We start from the raw sequence: 16,219 nt of genomic DNA on the forward strand, positions 1-16,219 counted from the left end.
TTTAAAATGCCCACGGTGCCTATCGTGCTCAGATGTTTCCTTACTGCAGCCAACCCAGCCACTGTCCTCCCCAGGATGCTCCACCAAGGCACAGGCTGGGGTAGCACTGCTTTCCCAATGCTCCGTGTTATCTTCTAACGCAGAATAGACTACGTTTAGTTTGGACACCACCCTTACACGTGATTAACAAAACTTTCTACCCTCTTCTTAATGCTCCACTTTCCTGGTGAGCACTGGGTCTCTTTTGTGTGACAGGGATGATAGGAGGAGGCCTTTGTGTAGGCAGCTGGGTAGCCTGTCTGGCCAAAATGGCTCTCCTCCCTCCATCCCTCCTGTCACCCCTATCCCAGTTTCCATTAATTCATTTCCCCTTCCTATGCCTGAGAGTATGTCTGAGGTGTCCACCTTGCCCTAGGCCATATTCTTTCTTCCAGCTGGCAAGCAGACTAGGAGCAGCAGCTTGCTCCCTCACCCAGCAGCTCTCCCCAGTCACCTTCCTCCTGGGATCTCTTGCATCATGAATTTTTGTCAGGACCTGCAGTGGCAGATGATTCAGTGCAAGCTTACTGGTGTGGAGCAGACCTAAAAGCTATGTGGAGGCTTTGGAAGGTCCCTCCGAATGACTTCACTAGGTGGGACGCAGAGCACTTACAATGCGGGTGCATGGAGAGGGCATGCTGACAGTCACCTTCAGTAACAAAACCCAGCAGCTCAGATCTTCTCATCCTGTTCCAGCTACTTTGTGCCACTCAAACAGCACCAACCCTGGGACTAAATAGACAATAGACAACTATACTTTCCTTAAACACAGAGGTGTTCATAACATGTCAAAAGCACAATGTTCTGCTCCTTAAAAAAAAAAAAAATAAATGAGAAAGAAGAGGAAGATATCCATCAGCTCCTAAACAGTACAACCTCCCTATGGGTCAAGCTATCTGTAAGAATGAATTACCTGCCTCTTCTTCTTGAAGCACAGCTCATATACCAACTCGCTTCACCAATGCTTCACCATCTCCTCCCAAATGTACCTGTGGCTTATACCAGACTTGAGAGAAGATGTCAGCACTTGTCCTCTCCCGTGGGAGCCTTTGCCCTGAGTTTACAGCTCAATCAGGAGCCTGACACCAGGCAGGGAGGGGGGCATGCAGGGGATGGAGGAGAGGCCCAGGGGTGTTGGTGATGCCAGTTAGCTGCCCTGAAGATCATGTGCTGACCACGACTGACTTAGTCGGCAGACAGGACAAACCCCATTTTTTTCCTCTTTAAACATCCATGAGTGACGTAATAATAGTAAGTGAAAGGACAGAAAAATCTAAAGTGTCCGGCAGCTTACTGGACTTCAAGGAGAAGCAAGTCAATAGCATACTTCGCATTTCCACCATTTTTTTTGCTCATTTTCCTTTTCATCCAATCCACAAAAATGAATTGAAATACTACAGCGACTCTGAGCATCACAATCCTTTTGTAGAAAATAGTACATTGGGCCTGCTGTGACACAAACCTGGAGAATCAGTTAATATTGTTTTTCATAAAGTTGGGAGAGCTGGTCCCCAAGGGCACATACCAAGTCACTTAGCAGCCATCCTGCCATAATAGCTTTCAGCTTTCCAATATAACTTTCCCTGGGTTTCCTCCAAAAGTTAATAAGACTGAAGGTGCCTGAAACAAGTTCATTCTATAGAATTCCCCTAACTTGCCATTGCACAGCAGATGTGGGACTGCAGGGCTAACGCATTTGAGGGTTTATTTGTTAACTAGGTGGTCTGGCCAGTGATTGCTCACGCTGCTTCCCTTGCTGGAAGCGTGCACAGCTGGGCAATCGCCAAAGGCAGCAGTGGTACCCCCAAGCATGACCAGCCACACCAGATTAGCAGTGAACCCAGGCCACCCATCCACATCACACAATTTCCAGTCAACCTTCCATAACACTGAGAGTAGAAATGTGATGAGCAGTATGAGAGGTAACAGGCTTGGATTCATCGAAGGAGCGCAAGTGAATACGGCACCTGGTCGCTACCGAAAGCCATCAGGAATTGGGCAGCTCAATGCTGTAAGTCAAGTAAGAACCTGCAACCCAGCCATTCCCACCACAACCAAGCCAACCCCAAAGGTAACCGCTCAACTTATCACTGTGACTTGGGGATTAAAAATAGAACTTTTACACACAGAATTTGTACCAGTTGTCCAGAAGCAATGCGGTACTCAAAAAGGTCAAACCCAAATGCCTTTGCTTTCTTTATGTCACTTAGTGACTTCTCAAATAGTTATTATCTGCATGAAGATTATTCTGAGTGGTTTATTGGACAATTATAACTTGTCAGTAATTAGCATAAAATGACAAGGATTTAAAGGCAGGACAACCCATCATAAAGGACTTTTGAGACACAGCTCTTATGCTGGTACTTGACACAGTATTTAAAGAATGATTCATAAACAGCTAGAGGTCAAGCAGCTATTTTGTATAATGGATACAAGAAGGGCTGATAGTATGATTTACAGCTCCAAAGAGTTTCTTGCTCTTGAGAAGACAGTCTTTGTCTTAATGATATCCAACTACTTCACCTTTGGAAAAACAAATCTTGCAATACACACCTGGCTTTTCATCTGAGCTCTTTAGAAGGTGCCAGGAAGAGAGCAACAAAGACAGTGATTTACTCCAGGCCCCTTCTGTGCATCTGCTTCATTAGAAGATATCTGAAAAGAAGAGGAATAATTTTACTTTACTCAAGGGGGTCTGCATAAGACTTCAGAAAAGGTGTTACTTCTTGAAGGCATGCCTGTGGATATAATCCTGCAGTCACATTCTCTCCATTCTGAGCTTGATAGCAAGTGGGTTTGTTCATCATCTGTCATGTTGGGCCATCAGGTGATTTTCCTCTGTGGTTGATCCTGAAATTTGGACCCCATCCCCTCCCATATGAGGGCTTTTCATGCTCTTTTATGCAGAGAAAGTGGAGCTCAGCAGCATGGGGACTTGCTCTGTTCTCTGTAAAGACTCAAAGACAATTAATCTTGCTACTGTCATGTAGGTAAGTACACAAAACCTGATACAGCAGCCTAGAAGCAGCCAAGTGATCCCAGGTGCCCTCAACCTCATTTGCCATTGCTGAAATCTACTGGCTAAAGATCCTCAGTTCCATTTCAACACCAAATTTCTGCCAAATCTCCAATGTCTACTTCTTTGACTATGATGCAATCCTTCCTTAGACTTACAAACCCATTTCCTTCTCAGTTGCAGGGGATTAAATTTCTTTCAGAATCAGCGGAAGCAGTCTGTGCTCTTACAAATAATGGATTGGTATTAGGGCAAATACATCTCTGAACTCATTCATCATTTGCTTCAGTTCTCCTGGTAAAACAGACAATATATCAGTCTTTTGACAGTCTGCACAGACTTCTTAATGTCTTGGAGGAAAAAGCTTTGGCATCTGGTGTAGCCACTGCAGCTCCAGCAGTGTGGGATCATGGGGTGTTGAGGACAAAATTCCTGGATGCCAGCAATCCAGTTATAATGACGTGTGATGGCTTTCGCTGAATGTGCAACAATGGAGGCCCTGCAAAATTATTAATTTTCGCATGGCTTCTTACCAGTAACCTGCCTGAGAAACCCGAGGCTTCCTTGCTGCCCGTTCATTTGTATCAGCTTGCTCCTCTGAATAACTTTCCTTCTCACATGTCTCATCTGTGAAGTGGTGCAAAAGGGTATTTAATAAGCTATCATCTCAGTTAGTGATAATGAGAAAATTGAAACAAGCTGTTCCATAAATGTGATCATTATCTAGTAAATTAAATGAGACATTCAAAGTGTCCACCCAGCAATGGTAAAGGAACTTCTCGTACTCGGCATTTCTTTTATCTTGGAGAGAGAAGAAATGATCAAGTCTCCCACAAACCAGAGACTTCAATGGACACACTGTCATTAAAATCATCTGGCTTTCCACACTTGCTGCAATGGACCCAGCACAGTAACTACTGGCCGTTCAAAGCTGGAGGAATTCATCTCTGGGTGTTGCTGGTGCTAATGGCTAGTTAACAGGGACCAAATTTTTGAGGTTTTTCTTCCTGAGAGTGATGCTGGAGACATCATATATCACCAGGGAGCACAGTAAGAATTGCTGTGGTGCACATCATACCTGAAAACTCACTGCAGATATCCAGAGAGTTTTAAAAAAAAAACAACGACAACAAAAAAAAAACCACAAAATTCAAAGGCCAAAAGTAGCAGAACAGTTTTCCAATAGGTAGAAGAAGGAGAGGAGCAATCTTCACACCTGGTTGTTGCCAGGATGGCACTGAATAAGAGGGAAAAAAAATCAAGCTACATCTTTCTGTCTTATACCTAAATGCCTTAAACTCTAAGCCTTAGACAATAAATTTACTTCAAAAAATGACCGAGGAAATCAGGAGTTCGTACTTTGTCTTTTGTTTCACCATGTCAAATTTTGGCAAAAGCAAAATAATTTTCTTCTGTGTTCCTCTTTGTGGTTCTGTTAATGCTGTTTCACCTTCCAGAGAGGAAAATAAAGACATTCCTCACCCCAAACCAATTCCTCCTTGCCCTGACAAAAGCTGACCAGTAGAAGTGCCCTCTCGTAGGCTGGTTGCTTGGCCCCAGCTCTCTGCTTCCCTCTGGGATGTGGGGTTGTTTGCAGGAGACAACAGGAATGGCCTATGGGCTTCTCTAGGGCAGGAGTAGCTTGGCAGGGTGGTGGAAATGCCCCTGGTCCATGCCAGGTCAACCCATTCTCTTCACCCCAGTTACCAACAGAGCCTGACATGGGGCTGGCCAAACCAGCAGCATGGGGTCTGAGAAGGATCTGGCCCCAGAGTGGAGGAGCCATCTCCTAACAGGAGCCCTTCCGAAGACATTTCTGCAGCTAGATTTCTTGTATCTAACTGTGCTTCAGCCTGCAGTTGCTCATCAGATGTCCTCAGTGAAGCATAGAAGCTCCAGGTCTTTTGTAGCTTGCACAACAATCTCAACAAACCACAAACAAGTGACCAAACCATGAAATGCAGAGCAGGCCCATGCTATCCCCAAAAAGTCAAAAGCGCCTTCAAGGAGGCATGCTGCAGCAGAAGTAGAAGGCACTGAGCACCTTCCATGAGAGAGCTTTGCTCTGAAAAGGCCCCCACTCTCCCTTTCTCACAGATTATCCTTGGGATGGAGTAATAATGCAGGTGAGGGGCACAATGCACTAATTAGAGGGTCTGGAGCCATCTGAGTTAAAGGAAACCTCGGCATGAGGGCAGGAGCTGCAAGCTCCAACTGGCCATTGGAGGGCAAACTGCTCCAAGCATTGCTGTGCTGTTCAGGATCAGCATTACTTACTCTGTCTGCAGCCAGCCTTCTTTCTTCCAAGATTAACCAGGCCAAGCTTCCAAGGGGTTTTAATTGTTTGGAAATTTTGGAAGGGCCTTAACAGGCTCTATTTCAACCAGACAGAAATGCTGGAAAAGGCAGTGAGTGAGGCTGGACATGCTGGGAATGTCCTGCAGCTCCCAGGTCAACGCAGGAATTCCTCTTTTCCCCGACGGCAGAAAAATTACTGCAAAAAAATGACAGTCAAAGCAGGCTGCTGGTGAACGTCAGACTGTTATAAGTAGGGCTTGTGCTTATCCAGGTTTAACTCCTAGTGGAGAAGGCAGCGATTTCTTTTTGGAGAATGGCCATTTTCGTGACTGGTCCATTTTCAGTACAGTAGTTCTGATGGCAGTAAGCAGTATTGAGTAACAAGGAGCAGATACTGGAGCCCATCAGCACGGAGAGGGGCAAGCTGTCAGAGGATGACCTGAAGATCTCTTTATCCCTCTGGTTTTACCCAGCAGCATCTCTCTCCTTCATCTGTCTGCACACGTCTCCACTCTTCAATTTCACAGGCTTTTACCATGTATAAGCAGCAAAGTGGCTTCTTGGCAAGTATCTTTGCCTTCCTTTATTTATTGGTCTATCCATCTGCAGATGTGGCCCTCAACAAGCACTTCTTACTTAGCATAATGATAGGACAGAGAAAAGACTGTCATCCTGAAAAATGAGAAATACCCTCATGTACCTCCTTCCTCTGCTCAATAAGCAGAGAAATAACTGGAGCTGAGGTCAGCTACAAAACGAGGAAGCAGGTGGGCCTGTACCTGCTCTCTCCGGCCAGCTGTTACTGCCATCTGAGAGTCCTCAGAGGGAACAAACGGAGCTGCTGTATTTCTCCGTTCCTTGAAGCATCATGGAGCAACCGACTAGCAAAGTTCATCCAAACACCAGTGCTCAAAAGGATTGTCATGGAAATATCACAATTCGCAGTCAAAAGGCACAGTGTTGCAACTGGGTTTGACAGGAAGGCTTCTAAGGCAAAGTCAATCTGCGACTGGCTGGCCTGCTATCGTGCCCCTAGTGCAACAAAAAAAAAACAAGCCACAAAACTTTTGAAAGCTGCCACAAAATGACCTTCACCTCTGCTTGGCAGAGCTGGGTAACAAGCCCACCCTGTCCCTGCTAGGAGGGACCAACTCGTCCAGGCTGCGATTCTCTCGGTGACCGTGTGGAGCTAGAGGTGCAAATGTGGCAACGCTTCTTGCAGGCCTGGCCACCTTCCCATTGCTATGAACAGTTCTGCTTGAGTAATCAGCCCGTGAGGGTCTGGCAAACTCCAGTGAGCACCAGCTTGGCTTGGCAGGTGGACACCTTGCCTGGGCTGAAATGAGAGGCACTCGTGCGGAGAGGCTGGTGGAAAGAGAAACCAGCTGGCATTCAGGGCAGGGAGAGCAAGCAGAAACCGGGCACCAGGCACAAGGGCAGCAACCGCCTCGTGGCTGAGCCTCTCCTGACCGATCGCAGCTCAAATCCGTCTTTAAATCCCCGCAGCGAGGAGTTCAGGGCCCTGCTAATCCCATGCTCTCACATCTGCACAGCTCCGTTACGCAGCGCGGAGCAGCTGCTGTCACTGCCATGTATTTAGCATCTACACCTTCACGGTGCTTTTGTTCCTTTTGGCCTGTCCGGCCCTTGGCTGTGTCTGAAGGCTGCACAACAGCAGCACCTGTGTTACATGAGGGAGACTTGCAGTCCACACGAAGCACAGCCTGGGGTGGAGGTGCAAGCTTTCCAGGATGGAGCCCCCAGCCTAGAGGCCAAAGCACCAGATCCCTACCTGCGTGTGAAGATGGCACAATTTGGGCATTAAACACAACCAGACTGCTTGAGCATTGCAGTTTTCAAGCACATCACCTTGTTGCTGTCAGAGTTGCTCAAACCAGGGCAGCAAAAAGGCCATCCTTGCACTGACAACCAGCACAGGGGTCGGCAGCAGGCTCTGAAAAGACAGGAACCATCAGGAGCAATCAGTCAGTCCTGGTTTCTGCTCTCTGCTCCTGTGGAGCAACAAGCTGGACCAAGCCAGCCAGGATGTCTTTCCATTTAGCTCTTGCTCCAGCAGGCATGGGAGGTTGGAAGCATCTGATATCCCAGATCACGGCTTCCAGATCATTACACGAATAATACCAGTACTCACAAAGTAATAGTAAAAACATCAGGAAAACCTTGGTTTTCTGACTCCAGTTCCAGGTCAAAAGGCAGTATTATCAGCGCTCACACATGAGCTCAGCTCCTTTGACGAAGGAGCAACTGCCTAATCCCTGCCTGGACTCTGTCCTGGGTTTTTAATGCCTGATTAACTACCCCCTGCCAGGATGATTGTGCATCTTTGCATATTTTGGAGCTGTCTGTTTCTATTTATCACTACAGACAAGGAACTGTTTAAACCAACTCTCATTTGCATTGGCAATTTAAAGTACCACGTGTTGGTTTGTAGGTGACTGGTGACTGAAGCATGTGTCAAGGGGCTTTTAGCAAGCTCTGCCACTTCTCAGAGAGCAAACATGAGATGGGACACTCTCACGTAAAGGCAAGGTGTCACTGTGGGGTTTAGCCCTTTTGGAAACACTAAGTGTCACCTCTGCAATTCAGTAAGTTGCCAGAAGTCTCAGTGGAAGTGGTTCAAAAACTGACTCCCCATCAAGGAACACTTCATAGGAAATCATAAAATAGGTCTTTGGTTTTTCATTTTCCAGCAAAACTCAAAATTGATATGGAAAATAGAAAATTTACCACAGAAATCATTTACAAATCAAATTCTACCACTCCTTCTAAGAATAAATCAAAACTGCTTGGAAAAAAAACGAAAACCTTCCTTACCAGCCATAATTACTTGCCTCCTAAATAGTCCACTCTAAGCAGCTGGGTCTCATCATTTACAGGCACTTGCCCAATCTGTATCCCACTCCTAGAGCCATCATCTTTGTCCTCAGCCAGTGTGAGCCTTCACATCCCCTTCGGGGGGGTTTCCAGGTCATCTGAGCTCTCTCTTCTCCTAGAAGTCACCAGCTCATTGTAATGGAGCACAAACTGCACCAGCTTTTACTATTCCCCTCCTGACTGGGCCCTGATCATGCTGGTGCTGATACAAAGCTGCTCCTCTTCAAGACCAGCCCATGCAGGGCTTCTCCCTAGGGCCAGCATAACTGGGATGCAATGACTCTGGAGAACAGCAGCAGCTCTGTTAGACAGAGATAAGGACCTTAACTAGAGGACAACCAACAGATCTACAGCCCCTCTGACACAAGACACCCAGACAGTCCAAGGTTCGGAGCTGTGAGCAATACCTACCGCCTTAGGCTGCATTCCCCACAGCCCTCTCCAGTTTTCCCATCTCATCAGTACCATATTTAAGCACATAATTTTTGTTTTGTCCAAGGCATTTCAGCGCAGAACAACAGGGTGTGCAGCTCAGGTGGTGTGGGATGGAGCAGGAGAACACAAACCCATGCTTTGGGGCAGCAGTGTGGAAATCTTCACACAACAGCTCATCAGGTGATGATGCACCTCCAGCAGGTCCACCTCGTTGCAGCTACCAGAAAAGGCTCGCTGTGTGTTAAGGCAATTCTGCCCACACACTGCCCCGAGCCTCTGGCATAATTTTCTTCCTTCCTGTGTTTTTGCGTGTGTCTGTAATTATTGAGGATGTTCAGAGAGAGACGGGATTTCTGTTCCCTGGAAGCCCATCTGCTCCCACTGTTTATTTCCTGCAGTCGTCACAGTTGTAATGAATTCCAGCATCACAACCGCACTGATGTCTCTTCCCATGGGGAACGTGCAGGGAAACCACCCTGCTCTAGAAAGGAGGCCTGCAGTACCCAAAGGACACTAAATACATGGGAAAGAGCAGAAGGTGGTCCCGTCTTTCACGAGGCTCCCACCAATGAAACGAAATCTGGGAACCAGGGAGGAGATCTGTCCTGTGCTGGGACACTGCATGCTGTCAGTCCTCCAGAGCCACCTTCCTACTGGGCTCACTGATGGGGCTGGACCATGAATTTGTGCTGGGCTTGGTGCTGATGCAACCAGTCCTGGTAGCCGGAGAGAGACACAGGAATCAGCTGGAGGGGAAATCTAGCAAAGGGCTTTCAAAGGCTCAAGAGCTCTGAGGTGGATCTACCCATGCTGTCCCGCTAAGTTGGCCACCGGTAGCCTCCGACTTGGCTCTGCAATTACTCTCAGCTCCTCTGGGGAGTCCCCAGGTGGTTTCTGCAGTAGTTGGGTCCCTGTTCAGCAGGGAGCTGGCCCTGGCCCTGCTCCCCGCTTGGCCCCCTGCCCTCTAGGCTCAGTCCCCCCCAGCAGCTCTCTGCTGGGCTCCCAGGGAAGGCAAATCTCTCCACCCTTCTGAGCTAGGCTGCTACAGCGCCAATAAACAACATCCTGCCAGGACAGAATCCCAACTGGAGGCACTGCAGACTACAGACACTTTCAGATGGTCAGAAAAGCCAAATTTCCCAAGGGAACTAATCCTAACACTAGTGCACATGCTGTGGGGTAGACTGCAGGGCGGACTCAAAAGAGCAGAGAAAGCAATTCTCCCCAGGTCTGTCCACAGGCTTTCAAATTAACCACACACATCTGGTTTCCACCTGTTCTGCATTCCCCTTTCCTGCCCATGGCATGCCTTGAACGTCTGTGCAAGCTTTGCAGGGCTCCCAGCAAATAAAACAGAGCCGCACTCCCCCTTCTCCCCAGCTCAGTGCCTGGCTCCCTGTTGGCTGGCTCCAAGGGGACTGAGGTTTGTCCCCAGCTTCCTCATGCCCTGCAGAAGTGATGCCTTTGTAGCAGATACCCTTTCCTTCCTCGAATGTCCCAGAGACACAGTGGCAGCCCAGACATACCAGCAGATCTGGGGCACCCAAAACCCTGTGTAAAGCACACTGGCTGTGCCATGCTACCCAGAGGACTCACACAGGAGGGAGAACATTTTCTATTTCCCTTCTGCTTTCTCCTGGAGTGCTGAGTTGATAGTGTTTACTGAAAAACACCCTGGAAGAGAGACAGTAGTGATCTCCTTCCTGCTGAACTGGGCTGTCTCTGGACAGGTCCACATGATCAAAGGAGCACAGGAGCTTACCCTAAATGAAACATGGCTTTAGGGATGATTTGCTGTCTGGAAGAGTGATGGAAGACCTGATGCTCCCTGGGAGGAAGAGCTCAGTCATGATGCAGACTGGCAGGAAGAGCAAGCGCAGAGCACAGGAGTGGACAGACAGTAAGAGAGCAAAATGCAGAAAACAAGGCAAAGGCACAAAAGGCAGAGGAGCATCATCAGTTTCACCTGAAGTCCACAGAAACACCAGCAGCTCTAATGGGCTTTGGGTCATTTAGGAGGAGGTAAAACAAAATAATGAATTAGTTTGTTTTCTTTGCTCTCTCTCTAAGCAGCACTGCTAAATTCAACCCAGCTGGTGCCAGAGCACAACCGTGCGTGTGCCCGGCTTTCTTCTCAGTTGCGAGCTTCCTCATTTCAAGATTATACATCTTAATTTCTCTGCTTTTCCAGAACAAAGACAGCACTGTTTTGTTACCATACAGCTACTTACTCAGTGCTGAACCATGCAAGGAAGCCTAGGATGTTAGAAAAAGTCTGAATGAAGGATTTGATCAGAGTGAGGGAAAGAGGGAAAGGGGAATACAGATGAGATTTGTGTTGCTACCGCACATAGTTATCAGGAACAGTGGGGACACTTGAGCTGCATTGCAAAAGGTCACAATAAGGCCCTTAACCACCAAATTCTTGGCTGATAGAGGTTAATACAAATCTAAATTCAGACTTTGGAGCTAGCAAGGAGGTTCATGCTTGTTAAAGGTGCAGATCCTATACTGGGCTCATTTCCTAATTTCCTTATCTGTACATTCCTTACAAAGAACCATTCACAGGGGTAATACCCATGGCCCAGCTTGTTTGGTTCAGCAGCTTCTGACTTGCTGCCTGTGGACCTATGTAAATAGGCAGCGAGCTCAGTGGGGCTCCAAGGAACAAAATACAGGATTTTTGGCCTTTTATTTCTACAGGCTGCATCACTACTCGCTTCGAATAGCCTGAGCTTGCCAAATCGGGGCTGACCCATTTCTGCCTGTGGCATTAAGGGCACCTCTTCCACTAATCCCGTGTGCCAGGGAGGTACGGTTGGTATTACTTGTCCCTGGGACAGCAGTCTAGGGATTTGCTGAGTGCCATACATCACATCCTTTAACTCGGGGTCAGCCAAGGATAAGCCAAGGACCTAGGGCAATGCGTGATGCCTTACAATTTACTGCTGGGTGGGTGCTGTGTTGTCAGAAACGCAGCTCCATCCTTCAGATGAGAAGCCAAGCCTGAACTGTCCATGGCTGTATTTCTTCCAGATCTGGGACATTTGCATTTCTCCTTTCTGAAGCCCAGTGGGACTTTGGAAGGCTGAAACTAACAGAGGTCTGAAAAAAATGTAATGAAATATATATGTGACCACGAAATCAGAAACAACCCAGTCAGAAAACAGAAAGGAGCCCATTTCTCTGCAAAACGCCCAGAAGTTTTCAGCAGGGTGCCAGGGAGGGCTCGGCGTGCCGGGGTGGAGGAGGGAGGTGATGGGCAGTGACATTCACACTCGGGAGATCGCCGCTGCCACCTCCATCCCCAGCACCGCTTGCCTCGGCCAAGGAAACATTTTCGCATTGCTCTGGCTCGCTCATGCATCAGTTGGCAGCGGGCTGGCTGACCTTTCCTCACGTGGCTGTTGCTGAATGCACGGCCAGCATGCCCAGTACCTCCCTGTCCAGGCCGTAGCTGTTCTCCTGGTGGGGGAGGCAGCCCCTTCCCGCAGCTCAGCCCGACCGCCTCGTGCCCTGCCAGCCTCGCTCTGCCTGCTGGCTGCAGAAGGGAAATCAGGAGCAGATTTGCAAATGCTTTAAAACTTCCTCTTAACCACCCAGTGCCATTTCTAGCTCAGCAACGTGCTTTCAGCTTCCGTGAAAACAGAGTCAAGGGGAATTTGGTCGTTAACGTAAACCGTACCTTTTCGCAGCAAAGCACAGCAAGCCTCTGGAGCTCGCACCAGGACTACAAAGCTTTGTTTGTGTGCTGCACGGCCAGGAAGAATTATCCCGTCTGACTTCCCGTATATCCCAGCCTACTCATTTTCATGCAGTTACCCTGTATTAAGCTTAATTACCCCAGTATTAAGATTAATGGCTTGTGTTGATTAAAGCCTATCCTGAAAGAGAGACTATTACAGCATCTGAGACAAAGAAGCCTCTGCTGGGGGCGATTTGTCCCCAGGGCTCACCATCCCTGCTGTCAAAACCTCAGGCCCTGTTGAACTTCCTCAGCTTCACTGCAGCCAGGGATGCTCGCTCTGCATCACCTCACAGATGAAGGAACCTTGGTGTATCTGGGGTTTTCTCTCTGGGAAAGTACTTGGACACAAACATCAAATAGGTTCCCACTTCTCTTTGTCTCGCTAAACAGGCCTCTCACCTCTTGACACATATTTTCTCTCTCTCTCTCTTTGTGGCTCTGTGCAGTACTTTCTCCTCCTTTCCAAAAAATATTTTTAAACCCCAGAAAAAGCCCTGCACTTGTGGCTGCCAGCGGTGCGAGGTCTTGGGGTGCTGCAGGCCCTGGCCTCACCAGGTACACCAAGGGGGAACGTCCTGCTCTAACCAGCAGCAGCACCTCTCCCAAGTGAGGTAGGTTAAACCAGAACCGAGGCTGATAACAAGCAAAAACACACCAACCGGATTCTCTTTTCCTTCTGTTACACAGGCACCCGGGAAGCTTTTCCACAATGGAAACATAATCCTTCAGCACTTGCTGTCATCCTGTTGGGCTGGTATTAGGTGGGGAACATGGTTTAGAAGCTGCCTCCAACTTTATTTCTGCACCAGATTCACTTCCTCGTGTCTCAGTAGACAAGTGCAGATATCACATTCCTGTATTTCTTAGGGAAACAGCTTCACTTTCTGCCATGGTGCTAAGCACCACATGGCCTATTTTACATGACTTTTAATCCCCTTACCATCTTGTGATCGTTAACAGGTGTGCGTTGATGCTAGGTGATCCCCTGGCATTGCAGTTCCACATGCTCTCTAGCTGCGGTGGAAACCACTTCTCCCCTCCTGCCATCTGGGTTTCCATGGGTGTATTTTGCCCTTTGCTCCAAGAACGATAGCTTCGGTGAGTGAAAAAGGCCTCTCCTAGGTGACACCATCGTCCTCGCTGGAGACCGCCAGTTCAGACAATTTGTCCTGGCAAGCCATCGGAGCAGGATAACTGAGCGTAGCTCAACCAGGAAGATGCACTTTTGTCTCGTCACTGTTCTGCCCTGCTGCCTTGTGCCAAGACTCCAGGGTCACTTTAGTGGGGATAAATAAAAATAAAAATCACCAATTACTTTTTTCTGTCACCATTCATTTTCCCTGGCCTGCCCAGGTGCAAGACAACTTTCTTCTTGCTCTAGTTTTCTAGTTTTCTACCATTTGCTTTTCCATTTGCTCTAAAGTGAGCAGAGCTCCAAGCCAGCTGAGGCCATTCAATGGCACAAGAAACATATTTAAGTCTGGCAAACCAGCAAATGTCTTGAAAGCATGCAGAAAGGAAGATGGGGTGTCTTCCTCTGGGCTTGTGCACAGCTCTGTTGTGGAGCTTCAGCCTGCCCAGCAAAGCCTCCTCGGGTTCGCTCCAGCCATGAGCTAATTGAGACCAGGTTTAACAGAGTCCCTAACAAAAGAAAGAAACCAGCTCTCTGAAAGTAAACCAGTCTCAAAACTCGTTACAAGTCCTCACTTAACCATTAGGCTTGCTTAACTCTACCTCAAGGATGAGATTGTCTGGACCAGATAATCTCCTTACCTGATCGCATTTTAACGTCAAAATAATACTCCTTTATGACAATGGCATAAAGGGATCCTTGTTCCCTTGGAGTCATGGCTCACAGCCTGCCTGTGAGCTGCCCAGTGCCCAGGGGTGGGTGCCACCACCTCTCCCCTGGGCTATTTAGACTGAGGGTGGCTGGAAGCACTTTCAACTTGTGGCAGCAGTCTTACTGCTTTGTTAATAAAAGGGAAATTTTCTTTTTCTACTTAACCAACAAGGTGCCACAGGTATCAAAATCGTGGAGCAGAAGCAGCATCCCTGGCTCTTTGCAGAAATCCCAGCTTCTTAGAGCTGGCACCCAAAAGGCGCATTACCTGGGGACTGGGGGCTTCCTGCTCTCCTGCATCCTTCTGCTCCTTGTCGGATTCTGTTTTCCACTCTCAGTCTGGCAAGAGCATCCATAAGGGTAAATAAATCAACCTTTGTGAAACACTTTGAGATCCTGAGATTGGAGGGGCTATAAAATCACCCAGAACTATTGATGCCTTACATTATTCATTGAAGCTGCTGTCATGCACTTAGCCTGCAGCTCCCGGAGCACTTTGGACAGCAAAGAAAAGCACCACGGCTGGGCAGGCACTCAAGCTCTGCAGCGAGGTGACCCCAGCAGGCTACACAAGGCCACCTTCACAAGGAGTTCTGCTTCAAGCACTGGGCAAATGCCTCCTGAGATGCTTTAGGACGTGGCAGGTGGGGCATGGAAGGGTGGCACCCGCAAGTGGGGGGCATTGCTCCTGCCGCATCCTGCCACAAGGGCTGAGCCCTGCCCATGCAGCCCAGTTTCCAGCCTGGGCTCGAGGTCAGGAGGGCAGCGCAGCACCCATGACCCCTTCGGCCGCCGGCTGAACCTTCCCCAGCAGGAGGCTCCGCAGGCAGCCAGGATCTTTTTTCTCTGCATTATGGCTTTAATCAAAGCACAAAAGCCGTATGTTTAAGTGGGTTTAAATGGTTAAAGGCACTTGTTCCTCTAAAAAGGGAATGAAATTGCTATTGACACCTCCATAAAAGAGAGGCTTTTCAGGCACAGTAAGAGAGCGAGTCCTCCTCGCTCTGCATGCCTGCAGTTAGATCTGCAGCCTCCTCCTTTTCCCTCATTACTGGGGTAGGTGCTGCTCTCCACAAAGGGAGAGAAACTTAATGGCCTCATTGGTGGCTTGATGAACAATTAATGCTGCCGCATTAATCGGGAGGTTAACTAAGGCCTGGAGAGAGCCCATCTTTAATGCAGAAAAGCCTCCATCATTGGGCACTAACACAGGGCATGAGGTCAGGGAGATGCACGCTGACCTCAGCATGCACTGCACCATCCAGAGGGTATGAATAAGGAGATGCTACAGTGGCACCCTTGCTCAGCACCATGCTTTGGGAGATTTTTTTAACAGCTTCCTTCACTCACCTAACCAGGGGGTGTGGGATGGGAGATGGGGATCCTGAAAACCAAAGACCAATTTGTGAAACCCCCTGGGCATGATGGCAGAGGTTTCACTGCGTGCTGCTGCTGGCCATGACCACCTCTGTCCCCGCTATATGAAGAGAGGGCTGCTGGAGATGCTCTTTAAAAGTGAAGCCTTTCTCTGGCTTTATCCAGTACCTCCTAGAACGGGCCTTTGCTGCTGTGCTGTAAGACAAATAAATAGTATCACACATGACTCACTGATTGCACTTGTGAAACATGAGGAAAGAAGGTAACAGCCAAACACACTTAAACACATTGGCCTGATTGATGTTTTTAAGAAGGCAACATCAAGGCAGTGCCCATAGGAGCCTTCTCAGATAAATGCTAAGCATGTCACTGAAAATATCATCTGTTCAGATTAATCATCCTCCATTCACCCTGGGGAAGGGGAAAGGGAAAGAAAGGGAAAAGGGAAAGAAAGGGAAAAGGGAAAGAAAGGGGGAAAGGAAAGGAAAGGAAAGGAAAGGAAAGGAAAGGAAAGGAAAGGAAAGGAAAGGAAAGGAAAGGAAAGGAAAGGAAAGGAAAGGAAAGGAAA

At 48.2% G+C, this 16,219-nt stretch overlaps 1 long non-coding RNA gene across 1 annotated transcript in view; it reads right to left on the reverse strand.

Moving 5' to 3' along the window:
• The window catches only part of LOC311442057, a 253,673-nt gene that overhangs the window by 40,796 nt on the left and 196,658 nt on the right, over positions 1–16,219 (reverse strand). The window contains exons 13-14 of the long non-coding RNA XR_014696436.1: positions 3,589–3,682; positions 2,593–2,694 (exon numbers count right to left, since the gene is read on the reverse strand). This is a non-coding gene — a long non-coding RNA (uncharacterized lncRNA). The remainder of the gene's footprint in view (positions 1–2,592; positions 2,695–3,588; positions 3,683–16,219) is intronic.

Source organism: Aythya ferina, assembly GCF_964211825.1.
Source record: "Aythya ferina genome assembly, chromosome: 10".
NCBI lineage: Eukaryota > Metazoa > Chordata > Aves > Anseriformes > Anatidae > Aythya > Aythya ferina.